The sequence below is a fragment of the Anastrepha obliqua genome, chromosome 6 (assembly GCF_027943255.1).
Source record: "Anastrepha obliqua isolate idAnaObli1 chromosome 6, idAnaObli1_1.0, whole genome shotgun sequence".
Taxonomy (NCBI): Eukaryota; Metazoa; Arthropoda; class Insecta; order Diptera; family Tephritidae; genus Anastrepha; species Anastrepha obliqua.
This window is the reverse complement of record NC_072897.1, coordinates 28,249,733-28,271,336: the sequence shown is the minus strand read 5'-3', so window position 1 is coordinate 28,271,336 and position 21,604 is coordinate 28,249,733. Positions and strand designations below refer to the sequence as shown.

Below are 21,604 nucleotides of genomic sequence, written 5' to 3'. Positions count from 1 at the left end.
AGGTACAAACATATCAGGCGGATATCCCTCTGGGTGGATTATAATCTGGAGGCACTAGGTGCTAGGCATGGAAAAATGAATGAAAGTGAGTGAGTGATGAATGATGAAATGATGAATAATGAATGATGGTGACAATTAGTCATTGTATTGCAAAGTCAAAAACATTTCATGTATTTATTTAATCTTCATTAGATACCAGTGTAACAATAGTCAGGCAGATCCAGATGCAGGAAATAAAATAGAAGTAAGTTCTTCGCCGCACAAGTTATCGTTGACTGATCATCCATTTTCTACGGTGCGCAAGCCTAAAAAATAAAACAAGTTTGTTAAAAGTTTGAAAAATTTCCAAAAATAAAATGTGAAATATAGAAGAGCAATAAAAACTTGAAGCAAGTAAATAAAGAAAAAAGAAACTTGCTCTAATGGAACTAATTGTTGCTTGGTTAAAGTGGTGATTCATCCAGGATTCAACTAGCGCTTCCGAACCGTTTTGTTGCCACATCCTCGCTAATAACTTGTTTAACGGTTAATTATTGCATGATTATATCCAGTCTGTGCAGTTTAAGAACTTTATTAGGTTTTTGACGTCTCGAGAATCTCGAGCAGTGGTTTGCCCAAGGTTGGCATTCTCTACTTCCATAAGGCAGAGCATTCACCGAGGAAATGGAAAATCCTTTCCTTTTTCTCTGGTTATTTACAACTGTGGCAGTGTGTGTTGTGAAAGGTGCCCATTTTGGCTGCGTGTTCCCTGACATATCAAAAGCCAATGTTGACGTTTGTTTGAAGTTGTAAGTGGGCTATAAAGTTTTTCTAATTTTGCACGTCGTCTGGTCTCGCCATCTACAACCCGCTCCTCTAAGGTATTTTGACGAAATTGTATTCTTGATTGCACCAATTGGTGTGAATACCGATTCTGCATGAACGTTATTCATGGCAAATTCTTCTCTTGCCAGTTCATCTGCCGTTTCGGTACCTTCAGTATTCCAATGTTTCAGATTAAAGTAACGGTATGGTTTTCACTCAAGGTGTTAAGGCTATTCCTATTTTGTTCCACCAGTTTAGAGGTTGTTATAGCCGAATCTAGTGCCTGGATTGCAGCTTTGCCATACGAAAGGATAGCGATATTGCATTTAAAAGTAAAATCTGCGATTAGTAACTTACAAGCTTCCCCGATTTCCAATACGACGAAAATCCTCTTGAATGTTACCATCGGGGTGATGTAGTCAGTCCTCTCACTTCCACAAGTGAAAATAGAATGTCGTGACCATTCGTTTCTTCTTTCGAGCGACCCGCTTCAATTTAACTAAATGAACTCATGGTTGCCATTAATGAGTATGAATATAATAATTTATGAAAATGTTATCAGAAGAATTTTTATTTGAAGCTTCAAGCAATCATCAGTGGCATTCTAAAGCAGGAGGAAATATTTATAATGGGCGATTTTAATGCTCGCATATGATGTTTTATGTTTACAAAATCAGCTACGTATAAACCATACCTTTTACGATAATAAGCAACAACATAAAACCACATCTTCAAATTCTAGCGACATGAACTCCAAAATAGATTTTATTTTATCAAATTCCAAAGTGAATCCCTCGACGATTTTAGATATAAGATCGCCAACATCAGCAAATGTAGGGACAGACCACCATGTTGTCTTAATGAAATTATGATTCGCTGTCCAAAAATACAAAAAGACTGCTTTCGGCGATGCTGAAAAATTTAACATAGAAAGCTTAAGAGATCGTTCTGCGCAATATCTTTATCAGCAACGGTCAGAAAAAGTTAAAATAATCCGATAGGTAAAAGATGACCGTAAACGGAGCATGGCTCATATTAAAAGAGAATTTTATCAATGCTGCAATTGAAACTAATGCAAAAAATACAAAACCTTGGTTTACCCCAGAGGTTAAAACTCTTGCCTCAAAGAAAAAACAAGCTTACTTACGGTTTCGACAAAAATCTTTGTGGTATTATGAATACAAAAACGTTCTTAGTACAGTAAACAAAGAAGTAAGCGCAATAAAAAGAGCACATTGGGAACAGTTCTCAGCTGGTATGGAGTACGACCTCTATGGAGCGCAGAAAAAATTGGAAATTAAAAGGATACCTGACGAATGGTCTGAAAGCTCGACAATTCCTATTCATAAAAAAGGGGATTAACAGAACCCGAATAATTACAGAGAAATAACATTTTGAAATAGGACACTTAAGCTCCTTACGAAAATTATCGCTAATGAGATAAATAAGACAGGGTTTAATGACGAACAACAGGGATTCCGCCAAAACCGATCAACAATTGATGCCGTATTTGTCATAAGACAGTTAACCCAAAAAGCAATCGAACACAATAAGCCTCTATATATGTATAGATTTGACGAAAGCATTTGACAAAATACGGTTACCAGACGTCCTTAACCAATTAGGAAAACAAAACATTGATAACAGAATAATAGAATATAACTTGTTAAGGATATCAGCAAAAATAATAGTACCTTCATAAGTACAAATAATGAAAAATCTACAAAAATACCTATATCTACAGGCATCAGGTAGGGCGACAGTTTAAGCCCAGTTCTATTTAATATCATTATGGATGAGATCATCTTCACTGTAAAACCAGTGTAAAGAATGCAGATGATGCTGTGATTTTAGCCGATACGGAAGGTAATGCGCGAAGACTATTATATATTTTCAGGTAATCGGCAGAAGTTTAAAATGCAAATTTCGTAAAGCAAGACAAAAGCCATGACCGTGTCGAAACAAACGTTGAGGTGTAAACTGGTCATGTATGAGCGAAGTAGAGAGCAATTCACGAGTTTTCAGTACTTGGGATCGACAATAACATCGGATAGCGATTTGGTGGAGGAGGCAAAGCGCAAGCAACAAAAGCAGCACGAATTTCCTGGTACGTGAGAGATATTGTGTGGAGAAATAAGAACATGAGTTTTAGGAGTAAACCGTATATACAAAACATGTGTCCGCCCTATCATGACATACATATACAGTCGAAACCCGTTCAGGTACGACCACAACACAGCGTATCCTTACCACCACAAAAATGCAAACGCTCAGAGCGGTTTGTGGGTGCACAAGGCTTGATCATATCAGAAACGAATACATCCGTTCATTATGTGATGTTCAAGACATCTGCAAATGGGGCCGCATACGTCGGAAAGAGTGGCAAAAACCTGTAAAGAGAATGGTACCTGACTGTATAGTCAGAATCGCTATGGAGAATAAACCAATAGCCAATAGCCAATTCTGCACTATCCAACCACCATTAGAAACATTACGTGTTTTGATTTCGCTCCGCAGTTTTTAACAATAAACATGGACATATATCGGAGGAAAACAGACGTGTTTTGATTTCGCTCCGCAGTTTTTAAGTGTAGTGACTTCTAATCATTTTAATGGTGACGTGGTGACGTTAAACCTGTGATTATTGAAATACATACATATGTACATATGAACAAGGCTTGCGATTAGCAAAATATATATTTCTGCGTTAATAGTTTCGCTGTGCATATATATGTACATATTGTTGTACGGTAGACTAAACGCGAAAACAAAGAACCAATAGAAGAGAGAATAAAAAAAAACAAAAACATTACAATAAATAAACCCCCGATATCGAGAGTGTAAACAATCTCGTAGGTCGGAAGAACAGCTTTCATTGTAGACTGCATTACCGACTCAACGAAAAGTCGTCTACTATACCAACTAAATCTCGAACCTAAAGTGCTGTGCTAGATAAGTATTTAAACATATATAAATACATCCCAGCGCATACCAGCAATTACATAAATTATGCAACGAACACCTCCACCTGGAGCGAAAAATCATGAAATTATCGTAAATAACCTAGTCCACTACCAAAATATAATAAGCCAACAAGCTAATCAATTAAAAAACATGGAAAAAATATGCATGGAATTAAAGAATGAACTAGATTTACTCAAAACGAAAACAAAAACCTTAAAAAAAATAATACAACTCCTAAAAAAAATGGTTCTAACGTACAATATGAAACGGATGAAGACGAACTTGCTCGAGAAACAGATTGGATCCTGAAAAAAAGACCAAGTAAGAAAAGGAAGGCTGAAGTATCACCTAAAATACAGGCTTCTAACTTAGAAGTTACTGCAAAAGCATCCTTTGAGCAAAAAGAGAAGAAAATCCCGCGACCTCCACCAATAATGATATCTGGAGAATGTGATTACCAACAAATCTTTAATATTGCGAAAAAGGAAATGAAAAAAGAGTTTCTTATTAAACTTTTAAACAATAATACTTACAAAATCAATGCATCAGATCCTGATGACTATAGAAACGTGACAAAAATGCTAACCAGTAAAAATCTAGCTTGCTATACATATGAAAACAAGCAATCCTGGCCGATTAAGATTATGGTAAAGAACTTGCATCATCCGAGTGATCCAGGAGAAGTAATACCTTTTCTTCAAAAACAAGGACTTAAAGCTATCAGCGCAATTAATGAATTGAAGCGGAAAACTATAGAACCTTTAGATATGTTTCTCCTTACGTTTGATTCCAGTGAAAACATCAAGAAAATATATGAAATAAAAACAATTTTACACTCTGTTGTCACTATTGAAGCTGTGAGGCAATCAAAACTCATACCGCATTGCAAATCATGCCAGGCGTATGGACATAAAACGATTGAGTGAACAAAGCATGAACAACAACAACCAAAATGCTGCAGTTGTGGCGAGGTCCATCCGGCGAGCAACAGGGGATGCGTTGTTGCCAAAGAACTGCAAAAGATACGTGACCAACGAGCTGGCTCAAAAATAAATAATATAAATAGTAAACCGTAAAACAATTTTGCAAAACAATACTACATCACTTAAGAGACCCACATTCTCACAGGTAGTAAAAGAAAACAATCACTCGGAAAACGCTAACATCCTACAACATATATTGGAAAACATAACGACATAAAACGAGCATATGACTGCACTAGAAAAGAGATTGCAGAAACTCGAAAAAACACTACACCTAGCTGAATAAAAATGACTAAATTTTTAAAAATAATGCTATGGAATGCAAACGGCTTGTTCAAACATCAAAGCGAGCTGGAAATGACTTTAGAAACTGAACAAATCGACATCTGTCTAATATCTGAGACGCACTTCACCAAGCAGTCAATTGACCCAAACAACGCCGCACGAGGAGGCGCTGCTATTATTATAAGAAGCAGTATAAAACATTACGAAGAAGGCAGCATTTCTATACCTGAATTTCAAGCAATAACCATAACAAGGGAGGATGATAAGAATTTGTCAGTCACTGCAGTCTTTAGTCCCCCAAAACATCAGATTAAATGCGACCAATACATAGAGCTAATTAATAGTCACGACTACCGATTCTTAATGGGCGGTGACTTCAATGCGAAACACACACACTGGGGCTCGAGATTAATTACTACAAAAGGTAGAGAATTGTGCAAAGCTTTTCAACAGACTTGAAGTATCATATTTTCTACGGGAACTCCAACATACTGGCCAACGGATCCACAAAAAATACCCGACCTAATAGATTTTTTCATTGCCAAAAAAATATCAGCTAATTATATTAGCATAGAAAGCGGGTTGGACATAAACTCGGATCATTCTCCAATTTTATTAACATTATAATTACGAAAATGCGTTTATCAAGAAATTGCTATTCACGCTAACGAATAAATATACCGATTGGCAATATTTTAGGAATGTCTTAAACGCGGATAATCACAATGCAGAAATTACCAACACTTCCGACTTAGATGATGAAATATTAAAATTATCTAAACTCATACAACTGGCAGCCTGGAGTAGCACTTCGAAAAAAAAGTTACATCAGGTCATAAATATACCAAAGATATTAAAGATATGGTCGAAGAAAAATGCAAGGTTCGTAGACGATGGCAGCAAACAAGATCTCCATCCGACAAAAAACTACTATAATAAATAAAATTACGAAAGGAATTTCCAAGAAAATAAAAGATTTTAAAAATAGATTTCTGAGTACTTATCTAAGGCCTTGAAAAATCTTAAGCTTTTTTAAGATTAGTTATTTTGGGGGGAATGCGCGAATACAACAATTGCCTGAAATATAAACAGCGAGCGCGTTCGTTGTAACTTCACAAGTGACTTCTTTATTTTCTACTTCATGTTTATATAGGATTTCTTAGCCTAAACTTAACTAACGGACCATATATAATTAAGAGAAAATGTATTATGTATTTTATGTTACGTTATGTTGTCTATGTACTTATACATATGTATATACATAGTGTTATTATGGCATACAACCGTAATTTGAACAGCAGACATAATATTTAAATGTACAGTTAAATTGAGAAATTTATAAAAATTCATTTCGGATAATTAATGGTAACAATTAAATTAATAATTAAAACTATAAGCCATTTGGCGTAACACCGGCCACCTTGAAAGGCTCATGGTCCTTCAACGTCTGATGGCAGTACGGCGAGCTTGTGAACGGGGCGTTTAATTACGCCCGCTTTGGTTGCCACGTCTGCTACGCGGACCTTGCCGTCTTGCCCTGTTACGATTGCGGCGACGCGGTCGAGCACCCATTGCTGCGGTGGTGTGTTGTCTTCCTGAAGCAGGATGAGGTCGTTCAGCTCGAGGTTGCGCTTCGGATGCAACCACTTGCTCCTCTGTTGAAGACCCAACAGGTAGTTCCTGGACCACAGTCACCAAAACTGTTGCTTGAGACAACAGACAAGTTGCCATCTGTCGCAGCAACGCAATGGGTCCATCGATACTTGGGCTGGTGGCAGCGCTCGAAGCGTCTGCAGTTCTTCGGCGGTGAGCAACGCGTTGCCGATTGCGCGCACGAGAAGGTGTTTGGCGGACTTCACTGCCGCCTCCCATAACCCGCCGAAGTGCAGTGCCCTGGGTGGTATAAAGGCGAAGGTGAATCCTTCGCCCGTTGCGTATTTCTGCACTTCCGTTTGTTGGGCCTCGAAAGCTTCCCTCAGCTCGCGAAGCTTGCGATCGGCGCCGACGAAGTTGGTGGCGTTGTCGCTGTATATTTTCCGCGGCATTTCCCGGTGTCCAATGAACCTTTTTAGGGCGAAAATAAAACAATTAGAAGACAAGTCTGTTACTAGTTCTACATGTACTGCCTTTGAAGTGAAACAAACGAACACTGCGATATATGTTTTTACTGGGGCTCTACCTCGAATTTTTAATGTAGTATATACGGGACCACAAAAACCTACTCCACATATTAGAAAGGGTCGTAGAGCACGAAGCCTATCGGCAGGAAAAGCAGTGTGTGCCGTTTCGAACGGTACGACTACAAGCTTCTCGAGCATTGACCAGCCAAATGCGGTCTCGGAGAAGCGCTACCAATGCCTTTGCTCCAGCATGGTGATTTCGAAAATGTAGGTATCGTAAGTATGTGGTAACGAAGTGCGAGTTCTTGCTTAAGAGCAGTGGGAACTTGGCATCATATGGGAGAGGCGTATTTAATAGGCGGCCTCCTACTCGGAGTAAATTAAACGACAGCGATAATTCCGAGTAGTTGTGCAAAAACGGATTAAGTTTTTGCAAACTTGAGGGTAGGGTGCTACCTTTGGTGAGTTTCATAATTTCTTTACCATATTCAACATGTTGAACCACCTGAATGACTTTGAGGACACTTAATTTAATATCCTCAGCCGTCAGTATTTGTGTGAATGTCGCAGATGGGTTTCTAATGCGTTTTATCCATCTTAATATGTAAGCGACAATACGAAGCAGTTTTTGATGAGAAGATACTCTTTTGGTGAGTTCCATAATTGAATGCGATTCATTTGCTTGAGCAACTAAAACTGTTGCGTTCCGTTTCTTCTCTAATGCTTCGTCTCCTGGAGAGAACTGGAAGTGGGTGTTTGTTGCCCATAACGCAGGGTCTTCTAGGAGGAACTGTGGACCGCTAAACCAAATAGAATTATTCAATTCGTCCACGTTACAACCCCGAGACACTTGATCCGCGGGACTTTGCTTAGTTGGCACATGTCGCCAAGTAGCTTTATCCGTCAACTCTAGGATTTCGGACACTCTGTTTGCAACAAAGGTCTGTAGTACAGATGGATGCGTTTTGATCCAATGCAAAACAATTTCGGAGTCTGTCCAGAAGTTTATATTTTCAATTGGCCGACTCAACATTGGCGCTATTCGTGACCATAATTTGGCCAGCAAGTGGGCTGCCGAGAGCTCTAGACGCGGAAGAGATTTAGTCTTCAGCGGAGCCACTCTAGACTTTGCAGTAAGAAGCGTACATTTTGTTCCATCAGCCGATTGCCTACGTATGTATATACAGCAGCCATACGCTCGTATTGAGGCGTCGGCAAAGCCATGAATTTGGCAGCTTGCACTCGACTCGGTATGTACAAACCGAGGAATGCTTATTGATGGTAGCTGCAGTAGATTGGCTTTGAAATTTTCCCAGCTGGTGTCGAGGCGCAATGGAATCGACTCATCCCAATCTAGTTTTTGCAGCCAAAGCTCTTGCAATAAGATTTTTGCTTTGGTAACTAGTGGGGCAAGTAAACCAAGAGGATCGAAAAGACGAGCCGAAACTGATAATATATTTCGTTTAGTGGCCCGTAAACTGGTAAAGTTGTCATTTAAGACAAACCGAAACAAATCTTCCTTCGGCAACCAATGGATTCCAAGTGTTTTTGTGGAGTCTGTGTGATTGAAATTTAAGGCCTTCTCAGAACTCTCACAATCAAAAAATGATGGGTGATTTGAAAACCACTTAGATAAATTGAATCTTGCCGAGTTTAATATTTTAACTACCTCACTTCTAATAAGATCTAGAGATTCGAAATTATCGGATCCTTTAAGCAGGTCGTCTACATGTTTATGCCAAAGCGCTTAAATAAAGAATAAAGAAATATCTATTCTATTTTAGTGTGCCCAGCGAAGGGGGCCGGGTTTGCTAGTACATATATACATAGTGTTATTATGGCATACAACCGTAATTTGAACAGCAGACATAATATTTAAATGTACAGTTAAATTGAGAAATTTATAAAAACTCATTTCGGATAATTAATGGTAACACTTAAATTAATAATTAAAACTATACGAACGCAGCAATGATTACTCGCTCTGGAAATGCACAAAAAACTTTTTACAGCCAGTAACACAGTATCCACCAATTAAAAAAGAAGACAGTTCGTGGGCCAAAAGCAATAAAGAAAAAGCTAATGTTTTTGCTGAGTACCTCGAAGGCATCTTTAAGTCATATGATACATCGAGCGCAGCCGGAATGCAGCCACTTAACTATGAAACTGATGCCGAAATTCCCCTTGTTACGGATTCCGAATTGCTTGGTGAAATAAATAAGCTAAAATCAAAAAAGGCGCCTGGGTATGACCTTATTACTGCTGAAATTCTAAAACAACTTCCTCAATGCACAATATCCAAGATTACTGAAATAATGAACGCCACATTCAAACTGCACCACATCTCTATATATTGGAAAACTGGTGAAATAATTATGTTTAATAAACCAGGGAAGCCAACGCATGATGTCACATCGTATCGGCCTATCTCGCTCCTACCAATCATATCAAAAGTGATGGAAAATCTTTTAGCCAAACGCCTCAACATAATTATTAATCAAAGAAATATAATACCAGTACATCAATTTGGTTTTCGCACAAAACACTCTACCATTGATCAAGTGCACAGAATTACCCGCATCATTGAAAACGCCTTTGAGGAAAAAAAGATGTGCTCTGCTGTATTTCTGGACGTGTCTAAGGCATTTGAGAAAGTTTGCCACGGTGGGCTCCTCAACAAAATAAATGCGCTTCTACCAACACAATATTTTAATATTCTAAAATCGTATCTATCGGATCGCTTCTTCCGAATTAAACACGAAGACACTTATTCCGAACTTAAGGAAATTAAAGCTGGCGTCCCACAGGGCAGTGAGCTGGCGTGAGCTGGCATTCTCTATATTCTTTTCACATGTGATTTGCCTAATGACACAAATTGCTCCACAGCTCTTTTGCTGACGACACAGCCATCTTGTCGGTAGGAGAAACCCATATTGACTCAATCAAAAACCTTCAAATTTATTTAAATAAAATCTCAGAGTGGACCATTATGGCGCATAAAACTAAATGAAACAAAAGCGGTTCATTAAGACTTCACACAGAAGAAAATCTAATATCTGCCACTATACATAAACGGCGTGCTAATCCCTTATCACAACAACGCCAAATACTTAGGTATGACACTAGATACCAAGCTTAGATGGAATGCTCACGTTAAAAAGAAAAAAGAAAAGTTAGAAATCAGATTTAGAAATATGTACTGGCTTATGGGCAACCAATCAGCCTTATCCCTCTACAATAAAATTCTCTTATATAAGCAGGTGCTTAAACCAATTTGGACCTATGGGATCCAGCTATGAGACTGCTCAAGCTCAACCAATATAAAATCTATACAAAGATTCCAAAATAACGTACTCCGATGCGCTGTTAATGCACCTTGATACGTCCGCAACACCGATATCGAACGCGACCTTGGCATCGAATCAGTTGCCACTTCGATCAACATAAACGCAAAGTCTCATATGGAAAGACTATGCCACCATGTAAATAGCGAAGCCTCAGCCCTAATTGATCCCGGTAAATGGAAAGAAAGGCTGAAACGAAAAACACCGCACCAACTCACGCTGTAGCCCACTTCTCTGCAAGACTTGGGCAGAGCATTATCAAATTTAGTTGTATTGCACAAAATTAAATCCAAATTGTTCGTTAGTTTATAATTTAATAACTCGTTACAATACAAATAATAAAAAAAAAAATTTATTCTGCAATTAATTTGATATAATAAAAAACAGCATCGATACAAATTTGCGTGATACAAAATTGTTCTTCTTTAAACAGTTGTCGTTTTCACCTCACTTGCCGTACGGCAAAATGGGAAAGATGCCAGTTTTTATGCATTCCGGCATGGCTTACGGCACGTATGTGGCGCCTTCGACTCAAATCCACATAACCTCTTTTGCTGTCAGTCAAATTCGTTGCCGCAACGGACCAATTGTGACGGGCCTATAAGTGTGCATACTTGAATTTCATTCAAAAAGTCGAAAATAGAGAGAGAGAGAAAAAGGCAAGAGTAAATCGATAGCGAAAAATTATGAATTTTTAACAGTGGAGTGTGGTTGACGAAATTTTTGAAAAGACATGTACGGAATGCAGTCAACGACGATAAGCGCCTAGACAAGCAGAAACAAGAATTCGGGGTAAAAGTGGTGGCTAACGCAAATACAAATATGAGGGACGCGAGGTGCAAGTCTCAACTTTGCAAAAGTAAGTCGATGGCGGACATTATCGGCATGCAACCGGGTGTTGACCCACATAAAGGCCAGGTATCAACAAACTAATTCTTGGACAGGATTAAACAGCTTCGGTCAGGTTGAAAGGAGGCACGGCCCGCCAGTAGGCTGAGTGTCGCCTAGTGTTCAGGTCGGGACAAAACTTTGTCGGAAGTTTAAGGTACAACCTTCCAATAAGTGTAAACATTGCTTATGCAAGTTGTTAATTGTAATGATGTTGGACATAATGCAGTGAAATGTCCACATACAAATCTAGAAAATATGGGCATTATGCGGAGGACTGTCAAAATATTTAGAAAAAATGGTGGGTAAGTCACTGAGTCCCCGTGATGCATTAGATAGGCATAACTGGCGCTTACACCCGCAGTTACTCATCATTAATATCCAACATTACAGAGCCCGAAGACGACCCGAGGCATCCAAGGTTTTGGGCGGGAAGGGGTAGAAACTCATGACATGGTAGAAGTCGAATTCGGAAAGGACGGACAAAATATTAGAGGACAACTTCAGGTAGTGCCTCAAAAGTATATGCCGAATGAGGTATTTTTGGTTGAGTAATGTTATGTTGCGAGGATATGAAGGTAATCTTAGAGTTAGGAGTTATGAAGGTGTAAGAGGTGAAATCCGAAACGAACATCGTTAACATGCTTCTCGCGGATGATGCGAAAGAGCTCCAATGGTTACTTAAGCAATATGACCACTGTTTTTCGGAAGATTTATTGGGGCTAGTACGGTGCAACACCATGGAGATAGTGTTAATGGTAATCATTGCAACACCAACAGGCATTGGAATATTTTCTGAGGCCAGTAATGACTTTGAAGTCATATGAACGTGCATTCATGGCAACTACGGTAAACTTTTTAAGTCATATAAGTAGCGGAGAGGGCATTCGACCAAGCAGTGGAAAGGTTAACAGACTGATTCAATACAACTACGGTCAATGTGGCGTAGCGCAAAGCAAATACGCTGGCCATGAGCTAGGGGTATTGGTCATCGTGGAAACGCTAGATATGTATTATATATTCCATTAGGTACACCGTTCACAGTATTTACAGACTGCAACACCACAGCACATTTACTGACTCGTATAGCAATCTCTTAATGAGATGGCTGAGTCAGTTCATCTAAAAGTAACATGGGTTCTTGGCCGTTGCGATATTGAAGGTAACTGCAAAGCCGATGAACTAGCGAGACTCGGTACCATATTGAGCGATGAGTATACAAATAACGACATACGCATAACCTTATTAACATATAAGCTACTTATTTTGGAGGAAATCGAAAGAGCAGCGAATGAAAAATGGCATAATAAAACCACCTGCAGAATCACCCGACAATGATGGTCGACTCTCAATGCTAAACGCACTGGATTTCTGCTAAGCCAAAATAAGCACAGTCTTACCATACTGATTTCAGTTATAAGGGGTACTACCTAATAGGTAGGCACGATGCAAGCCCAGAGGATGGGTGTGCAAACACATGGCTTCTGCAGAAGTTGGATAGATGAGGAAGAGACGATCTCACGCCTTTTGTGCCATTGTGTGCTCAATCCAGACGTAGGTTTACTATTCTAGGTAGACGCTTTTTAATAAATTGGAAAATCTCAGATCTGCAGAAATCAGGGATATTCTAAAATTTTTCAAAAGCACACTATGGTTTTAGGAGAGATAAGGACAAGTTCTCCACGCGGCATCACAATGGGTTATGAGTCTGATTGTGTCCCACAGGCCAACCACTTCAACTTAATCTAAAGCAAAATGGTGGCTGAGCTCCCAGGAATCCGATTTCACATGCAAACATCGAGCGGGTATAGGAATGGTCCATGTCGATTTGATGAGCAGACGTCGGATAGAAGGAGTACAAAACCGCAGCCAATCGCAGAGACGGTCATGCAGGTCAGTAACGTAGCATATAATTCAGATTGGACTTATGTCGTGCAAATGCAAGATCTGAAACTAAAGGGTTTTCCAAGTAGAGGTGTTATTTGGATATTCAAAGAAAATGATATTTTTGAATATACATGATCGGATGTTTCTTTCATTATAGAGAGGAAGGTAAGCCGTTAATAGGTAAATGACCACCACGACAACGCTTAAAGGACAAGATCCTTTTCATGAAATTTTTCATAACCGAATTGCAAAGTGGCTGCCCTATGTCCTCGATAGCCTCACGAATTCCATCTTTGAGGTCTTGAATCGACCCTGGGCTGTTGACGTAGACCTTCTCTTTCTCGTGGCACCAAAGAAAAAAGTCACAAGGTGTTAAGTCACAAGATCTCGGTGCCAATTGTGATCACATCCTCGAGAGATTACACGGTCCAGAAACTTTTCCCGTAAAAGATCACTGGTTTCAATGCCTGTGTGGCACGTAGCACCGTATTGTTGAAAATAAACGTTGTCCAGATCAATACCATCCAATTCCGGCCATAAAAAATCGTTAATCATCTCTCGATAGCGCAATCAACTCATTCATAACATCTGTTGTTGGAAAACCCTTTACAGTCGATAATACAAATTTTAAAAGGGAAACAACAAGGGAAAGAGTCGACCAAGAAGCAACTACAAACCGCCTACACAGTGAAAAAAGATTGACTAATGTGTAAAGTAGAAGAACAGTCTAAGTTAGTTATACTGACAAATACCGGTTGTTACATCAGGTAAAAGGATGGCGTATAGTGAAGGCATGTTATGACGATGTAGGTCATTTCGCGCTAGAGAAGATCATTTAAAAGTTCAATAAAGCGTTCTTGTTCCCACGGATTCGCCGGTACGTTAAGTCATGCATTGCAGATTGTAAGGACTGTTCTGAGTCTGAAAATCAACTTCATGTCGCGGAGATATCGAGGATCCGAGGAGTAAGAGAGACAACTGTTATGTGCTGGTCGTCATCTTCAGTTGATCGAAGTATTCAATATGGGAAACCGTAAGGAACACCAGGACGCAGGATGTGTCTTTAGAGGATGTTTTGGTCCTCTTTGGTCGAACACTCCAGATAACGTCATATAGGGGATTGCTTTCATCAACCGGTATGGCATCCTTCATGTTAAGCCAGTCACTCATTCACCAAGGGCCAAGAGTCAGGCAGAACGAATTAACAGGACTATTCTCTCTTGTTTGTGATCCAGAGAAAGAATCCAAGAGTTGTGGTACAGGATGACCGATAACACAGTGCAGCTTGCATTCGCAGCAACAGCTGGTGACAAAGGTTTAAACAAATTCTGTCCCAGAATATCACCAAAATCGAATAAAAGAAGTTTCATGATAAAGTTGACGATAATGGAGATCCCGAGGTTAAAAGCAAAGAAACCGCTACAAATATTTTGGCAGAGAAGCAGAAATAGATGAAAGATATGAAGAAAAACGTCTCAAGATTCACAATTATCAGGCAGGAGATTTGGTAGTCATCGATCATGTATCAGCATCTACTGGGGACTCGCAAACTAGATCGAGCTTTCAAAGGTCCGTACATGATCACAAAAGTGCTGAACTACGGCCGTAACATCGCGAAAGATTTGCCAGGCATTTTCAGGTTTTAAGGCGGCGTTATAGTGGAGTACTGTGCACCGATCATATGTTAACATGGTGCACGATAGCGCCAGAGCTGGATATAGAGGACAACGCAGCTGCAGAGAATGACGGATCACCTTGGATTGACAATAATATCTATTTAAGTAAATATATACTTAAAACAAATATATTTACCTTTGGAAAAATATTTTGGGAATATCTTTTATATCCTGACTTGAAGAATTCACAATTCTGTTAAAATCAGTTGAAGCCAAAAGATTTAGGGTGTGGCTCGCACAAGGAACATATTTCGACAGACATGGAGTTACAGATTAAAATTGAGGATCTGAAACAATTGTTGAGTTGTCTGAATCGTAGTCAGTGTAGGATTCCTCATTACTGATATATTCAATTATATGTCCTAAATCATTGGTAGTAAATACGTATATCTGATATAATGTATCACTTACTTAACTCTACTCCAAATTCTTTAAATGCCCTACCGAAGCTGGATCCATTGCCAATGATGGTATGAACTATTTTTTCAACTGGTAGTTTATGATATATTGCTTGTTTATGTCGCATATCATCTTCGTCACACGGTCAAAGGACTATCTATAAGTATATTGATGATCTTAATCCGTTCATAATACTAAACATAGTTTCCCATCATTTTTATTTGAACCTTTGCTGAACATTTTCGGTTTTTTTCAGTGATCAGTACAAAAATATTCTTACTGCAAATTTTGCCAGTAGTCAATAAGAAAATATGTTATTCGAATTTTTTTAGTAATCAGTGAAAAAAATATTTTTACTGCATTTTTTCAGTAATCAATAAAAGTTTACTAGTAATGCAAACAAATTTGCAATATCAGTAAAAAATTATACGTCCTGCATTTTTACTGCTACTGCAAAGCGCCCATCTGTTGGTAGAAATCTGGTGCAAGCGCATAATATATATTAAATATAAATAAAAATTGCGCATAAATAAAAAATTGCGCATAAATAAAAAATTGCGCACAAAAAGGTGTATATAATTCAAGAAAATGCGAAATAGATTACTTTCCAATAGAAATAAAAACCAAATTTTGAAATTTAACCCAGAAGTACAGGTACAAACATATCAGGCGGATATCCCTCTGGGTGGATTATAATCTGGAGGCACTAGGTGCTAGGCATGGAAAAATGAATGAAAGTGAGTGAGTGATGAATGATGAAATGATGAATAATGAATGATGGTGACAATTAGTCATTGTATTGCAAAGTCAAAAACATTTCATGTATTTATTTAATCTTCATTAGATACCAGTGTAACAATAGTCAGGCAGATCCAGATGCAGGAAATAAAATAGAAGTAAGTTCTTCGCCGCACAAGTTATCGTTGACTGATCATCCATTTTCTACGGTGCGCAAGCCTAAAAAATAAAACAAGTTTGTTAAAAGTTTGAAAAATTTCCAAAAATAAAATGTGAAATATAGAAGAGCAATAAAAACTTGAAGCAAGTAAATAAAGAAAAAAGAAACTTGCTCTAATGGAACTAATTGTTGCTTGGTTAAAGTGGTGATTCATCCAGGATTCAACTAGCGCTTCCGAACCGTTTTGTTGCCACATCCTCGCTAATAACTTGTTTAACGGTTAATTATTGCATGATTATATCCAGTCTGTGCAGTTTAAGAACTTTATTAGGTTTTTGACGTCTCGAGAATCTCGAGCAGTGGTTTGCCCAAGGTTGGCATTCTCTACTTCCATACGGCAGAGCATTCACCGAGGAAATGGAAAATCCTTTCCTTTTTCTCTGGTTATTTACAACTGTGGCAGTGTGTGTTGTGAAAGGTGCCCATTTTGGCTGCGTGTTCCCTGACATATCAAAAGCCAATGTTGACGTTTGTTTGAAGTTGTAAGTGGGCTATAAAGTTTTTCTAATTTTGCACGTCGTCTGGTCTCGCCATCTACAACCCGCTCCTCTAAGGTATTTTGACGAAATTGTATTCTTGATTGCACCAATTGGTGTGAATACCGATTCTGCATGAACGTTATTCATGGCAAATTCTTCTCTTGCCAGTTCATCTGCCGTTTCGGTACCTTCAGTATTCCAATGTTTCAGATTAAAGTAACGGTATGGTTTTCACTCAAGGTGTTAAGGCTATTCCTATTTTGTTCCACCAGTTTAGAGGTTGTTATAGCCGAATCTAGTGCCTGGATTGCAGCTTTGCCATACGAAAGGATAGCGATATTGCATTTAAAAGTAAAATCTGCGATTAGTAACTTACAAGCTTCCCCGATTTCCAATACTTCTGCTTGGAAGACACTGTAATGCCTGTAATGCCTGCAGTGTTTTTTAAGCAAGATGTATAGAATTTTCAATTCTAAGTCTATGAGAATATTTACCTGCTCCAACACCACAATATATTTTAGCCATGTATATAGACTGTATTGTCGAAGCTGTTCAGCGAGAATCCTTCACTCCATTCCTCCTGAGATGGGAAGAGGGGGACGAAAATCCTCTTGAATGTTACCATCGGGGTGATGTAGTCAGTCCTCTCACTTGTCGCGAAAATAGAATGTCGTGACCATTCGTTTCTTCTTTCGAGCGACCCGCTTCAATTTAACTAAATGAACTCATGGTTGCCATTAATGAGTATGAATATAATAATTTATGAAAATGTTATCAGAAGAATTTTTATTTGAAGCTTCAAGCAATCATCAGTGGCATTCTAAAGCAGGAGGAAATATTTATAATGGGCGATTTTAATGCTCGCATATGATGTTTTATGTTTACAAAATCAGCTACGTATAAACAATACCTTTTACGATAATAAGCAACAACATAAAACCACATCTTCAAATTCTAGCGACATGAACTCCAAAATAGATTTTATTTTATCAAATTCCAAAGTGAATCCCTCGACGATTTTAGATATAAGATCGCCAACATCAGCAAATGTAGGGACAGACCACCATGTTGTCTTAATGAAATTATGATTCGCTGTCCAAAAATACAAAAAGACTGCTTTCGGCGATGCTGAAAAATTTAACATAGAAAGCTTAAGAGATCGTTCTGCGCAATATCTTTATCAGCAACGGTCAGAAAAAGTTAAAATAATCCGATAGGTAAAAGATGACCGTAAACGGAGCATGGCTCATATTAAAAGAGAATTTTATCAATGCTGCAATTGAAACTAATGCAAAAAATACAAAACCTTGGTTTACCCCAGAGGTTAAAACTCTTGCCTCAAAGAAAAAACAAGCTTACTTACGGTTTCGACAAAAATCTTTGTGGTATTATGAATACAAAAACGTTCTTAGTACAGTAAACAAAGAAGTAAGCGCAATAAAAAGAGCACATTGGGAACAGTTCTCAGCTGGTATGGAGTACGACCTCTATGGAGCGCAGAAAAAATTGGAAATTAAAAGGATACCTGACGAATGGTCTGAAAGCTCGACAATTCCTATTCATAAAAAAGGGGATTAACAGAACCCGAATAATTACAGAGAAATAACATTTTGAAATAGGACACTTAAGCTCCTTACGAAAATTATCGCTAATGAGATAAATAAGACAGGGTTTAATGACGAACAACAGGGATTCCGCCAAAACCGATCAACAATTGATGCCGTATTTGTCATAAGACAGTTAACCCAAAAAGCAATCGAACACAATAAGCCTCTATATATGTATAGATTTGACGAAAGCATTTGACAAAATACGGTTACCAGACGTCCTTAACCAATTAGGAAAACAAAACATTGATAACAGAATAATAGAATATAACTTGTTAAGGATATCAGCAAAAATAATAGTACCTTCATAAGTACAAATAATGAAAAATCTACAAAAATACCTATATCTACAGGCATCAGGTAGGGCGACAGTTTAAGCCCAGTTCTATTTAATATCATTATGGATGAGATCATCTTCACTGTAAAACCAGTGTAAAGAATGCAGATGATGCTGTGATTTTAGCCGATACGGAAGGTAATGCGCGAAGACTATTATATATTTTCAGGTAATCGGCAGAAGTTTAAAATGCAAATTTCGTAAAGCAAGACAAAAGCCATGACCGTGTCGAAACAAACGTTGAGGTGTAAACTGGTCATGTATGAGCGAAGTAGAGAGCAATTCACGAGTTTTCAGTACTTGGGATCGACAATAACATCGGATAGCGATTTGGTGGAGGAGGCAAAGCGCAAGCAACAAAAGCAGCACGAATTTCTGGGTACGTGAGAGATATTGTGTGGAGAAATAAGAACATGAGTTTTAGGAGTAAACCGTATATACAAAACATGTGTCCGCCCTATCATGACATACATATACAGTCGAAACCCGTTCAGATACGACCACAACACAGCGTATCCACAACAGCGTATCCACCACAAAAATGCAAACGCTCAGAGCGGTTTGTGGGTGCACAAGGCTTGATCATATCAGGAACGAATACATCCGTTCATTATGTGATGTTCAAGACATCTGCAAATGGAGCCGCATACGTCAGAAAGAGTGGCAAAAACCTGTAAAGAGTTGGTAGCTGACTGTATAGTCAGAATCGCTATGGAGACTAAACCAATAGCCAATAGACCACCGAAACGATGGCATGAGTGCTGGACGTCCGAATCACAAAAGAATTGAATTGTGTGTATGTATTATACTGTTTCCTATAAAATTGTTTGTATAATTATAAGAATCGTATATTCTAATGGAGAGATTTCTAACATTAAGAGAAATTTCGTTGTAAATAACAAGAATTAAATAGGAGGAGGAGCTCGGCCAAACACCCAAAAAGGGTGTACGCGCCAATTATATACATATATATATAATCTTAAATAAAGAGGAAGAAGAAGAAGTTATGAAGAAATGAAACTGTTATTTAATGTGACATTTCTTCTATTTAATATAGTTTGAGTTAGTTTAGTTGTATATTAGTTTTAGTTGTATAAAAATGAGTATGCCTCATTTTCGAGAACATTTTGGATGAGTCTAGCCTTTTCTCTACACTTTCAAGCCCTCATCGAAAAGATAAGGGGTCATTTGCATTGACACAATTACTTTTAAATTCATTTATTCCGCAATTAATTTGATATAATAAAAGACAACATCGATAAAAATTTGCGTGATACAAAATTGTTCTTCTTTAAACAATTTTCGTTTTCACCGCAATTACCGTACGGCAAAATGGGAAAGTTGCCAGTTTTTATGCATTCCGGCATGGCTTACGGCACGTATGTGGCGCCTTCGACTCAAATTCACATAACCTCTTTTGCTGTCAGTCAAATTCGTTGCCGCAACGGACCAATTGTGACGGGCCTATAAGTGTGCATACTTCAATTTCATACAAAAAGTCGAAAATAGAGAGAGAGAAAAGGCAAGAGTAAATCGATAGCGAAAAATTATGAATTTTTAACAGTGGAGTGTGGTTGACGCCTAGACAAGCAGAAACAAGTATTCGGGGTAAAAGTGGGGGCTGACGGAAATACAAATATGAGAGACGCGAGGTACAAGTCTCAACTTTGCAAAAGTAAGTCGATGGCGGACATCGGCATGCAACCAGATGTTGACCCACATAAAGGCCAGTTATCAACAAACTAGTTCTTGGACAGGCACGGCACGCCAGTAGGCTGAGTGTCGCCTAGTGTTCAGGTCGGGACAAAACTTTGTCGGAAGTTTAAGGTACAGCGTTCCAATAAGTGTAAACATGGGGGATGTGCATCGTGAGATGCTCGTTATTGGGGGTTCAAACAATGCCAACTTATCTTGGACGGTATTAGCAATTAGTATAACCGCTTATGCAAGTTGTTAATTGTAATGATGTTGGACATAATGCAGTGAAATGTTCACATACAAATCTAGAAAATATGGGCATTATGCGGAGGACTGTCAAAATATTTAGAAAAAATGGTGGGTAAGTCACTGAGACCCCGTGATGCATTAGATAGGCATAACTGGCGCTTACACCCGCAGTTACTCATCATTAATATCCAACATTACAGTGCCCGAAGACGACCCGAGGCATCCAAGTTTTTGGGCGTAAAGGGGTAGAAACTTATGACATGGTAGAAGTCGAATTCGGAAAGGACGGACAAAATATTAGAGGACAACTTCAGGTAGTGCCTCAAAAGTATATGCCGAATGAGGTATTTTTGGTTGAGTAATGTTATGTTGCGAGGATATGAAGGTAATCTTAGAGTTAGGAGTTATGAAGGTGTAAGAGGTGAAATCCGAAACGAACATCGTTAACATGCTTCTCGCGGATGATGCGAAAGAGCTCCAATGGTTACTTAAGCAATATGACCACTGTTTTTCGGAAGATTTATTGGGGCTAGTACGGTGCAACACCATGGAGATAGTGTTAATGGTAATCATTGCAACACCAACAGACATTGGAATATTTTCTGAGGCCAGTAATGACTTTGAAGTCATATGAACGTGCATTCATGGCAACTACGGTAAACTTTTTAAGTCATATAAGTAGCGGAGAGGGCATTCGACCAAACAGTGGAAAGGTTAACAGACTGATTCAATACAACTACGGTCAATGTGGCGTAGCGCAAAGCAAATACGCTGGCCATGAGCTAGGGGTATTGGTCATCGTGGAAACGCTAGATATGTATTATATATTCCATTAGGTACAATGTTCACAGTATTTACAGACTGCAACACCACAGCACATTTACTGACTCGTATAGCAATCTCTTAATGAGATGGCTGAGTCAGTT

The 21,604-nt window shown here is 38.6% G+C and overlaps 1 long non-coding RNA gene across 1 annotated transcript; it reads right to left on the bottom strand.

The window, feature by feature from the left end:
- Positions 1 to 16,845: 16,845 nt before the first annotated feature.
- Positions 16,846 to 17,612, bottom strand: LOC129250817 (uncharacterized). The gene is made up of 3 exons (XR_008582811.1): positions 17,282 to 17,612; positions 17,164 to 17,219; positions 16,846 to 17,100 (listed from the first exon to the last, which is right to left on the bottom strand). It is a non-coding gene; the product is annotated as an uncharacterized LOC129250817 (long non-coding RNA).
- Positions 17,613 to 21,604: the final 3,992 nt, after the last annotated feature.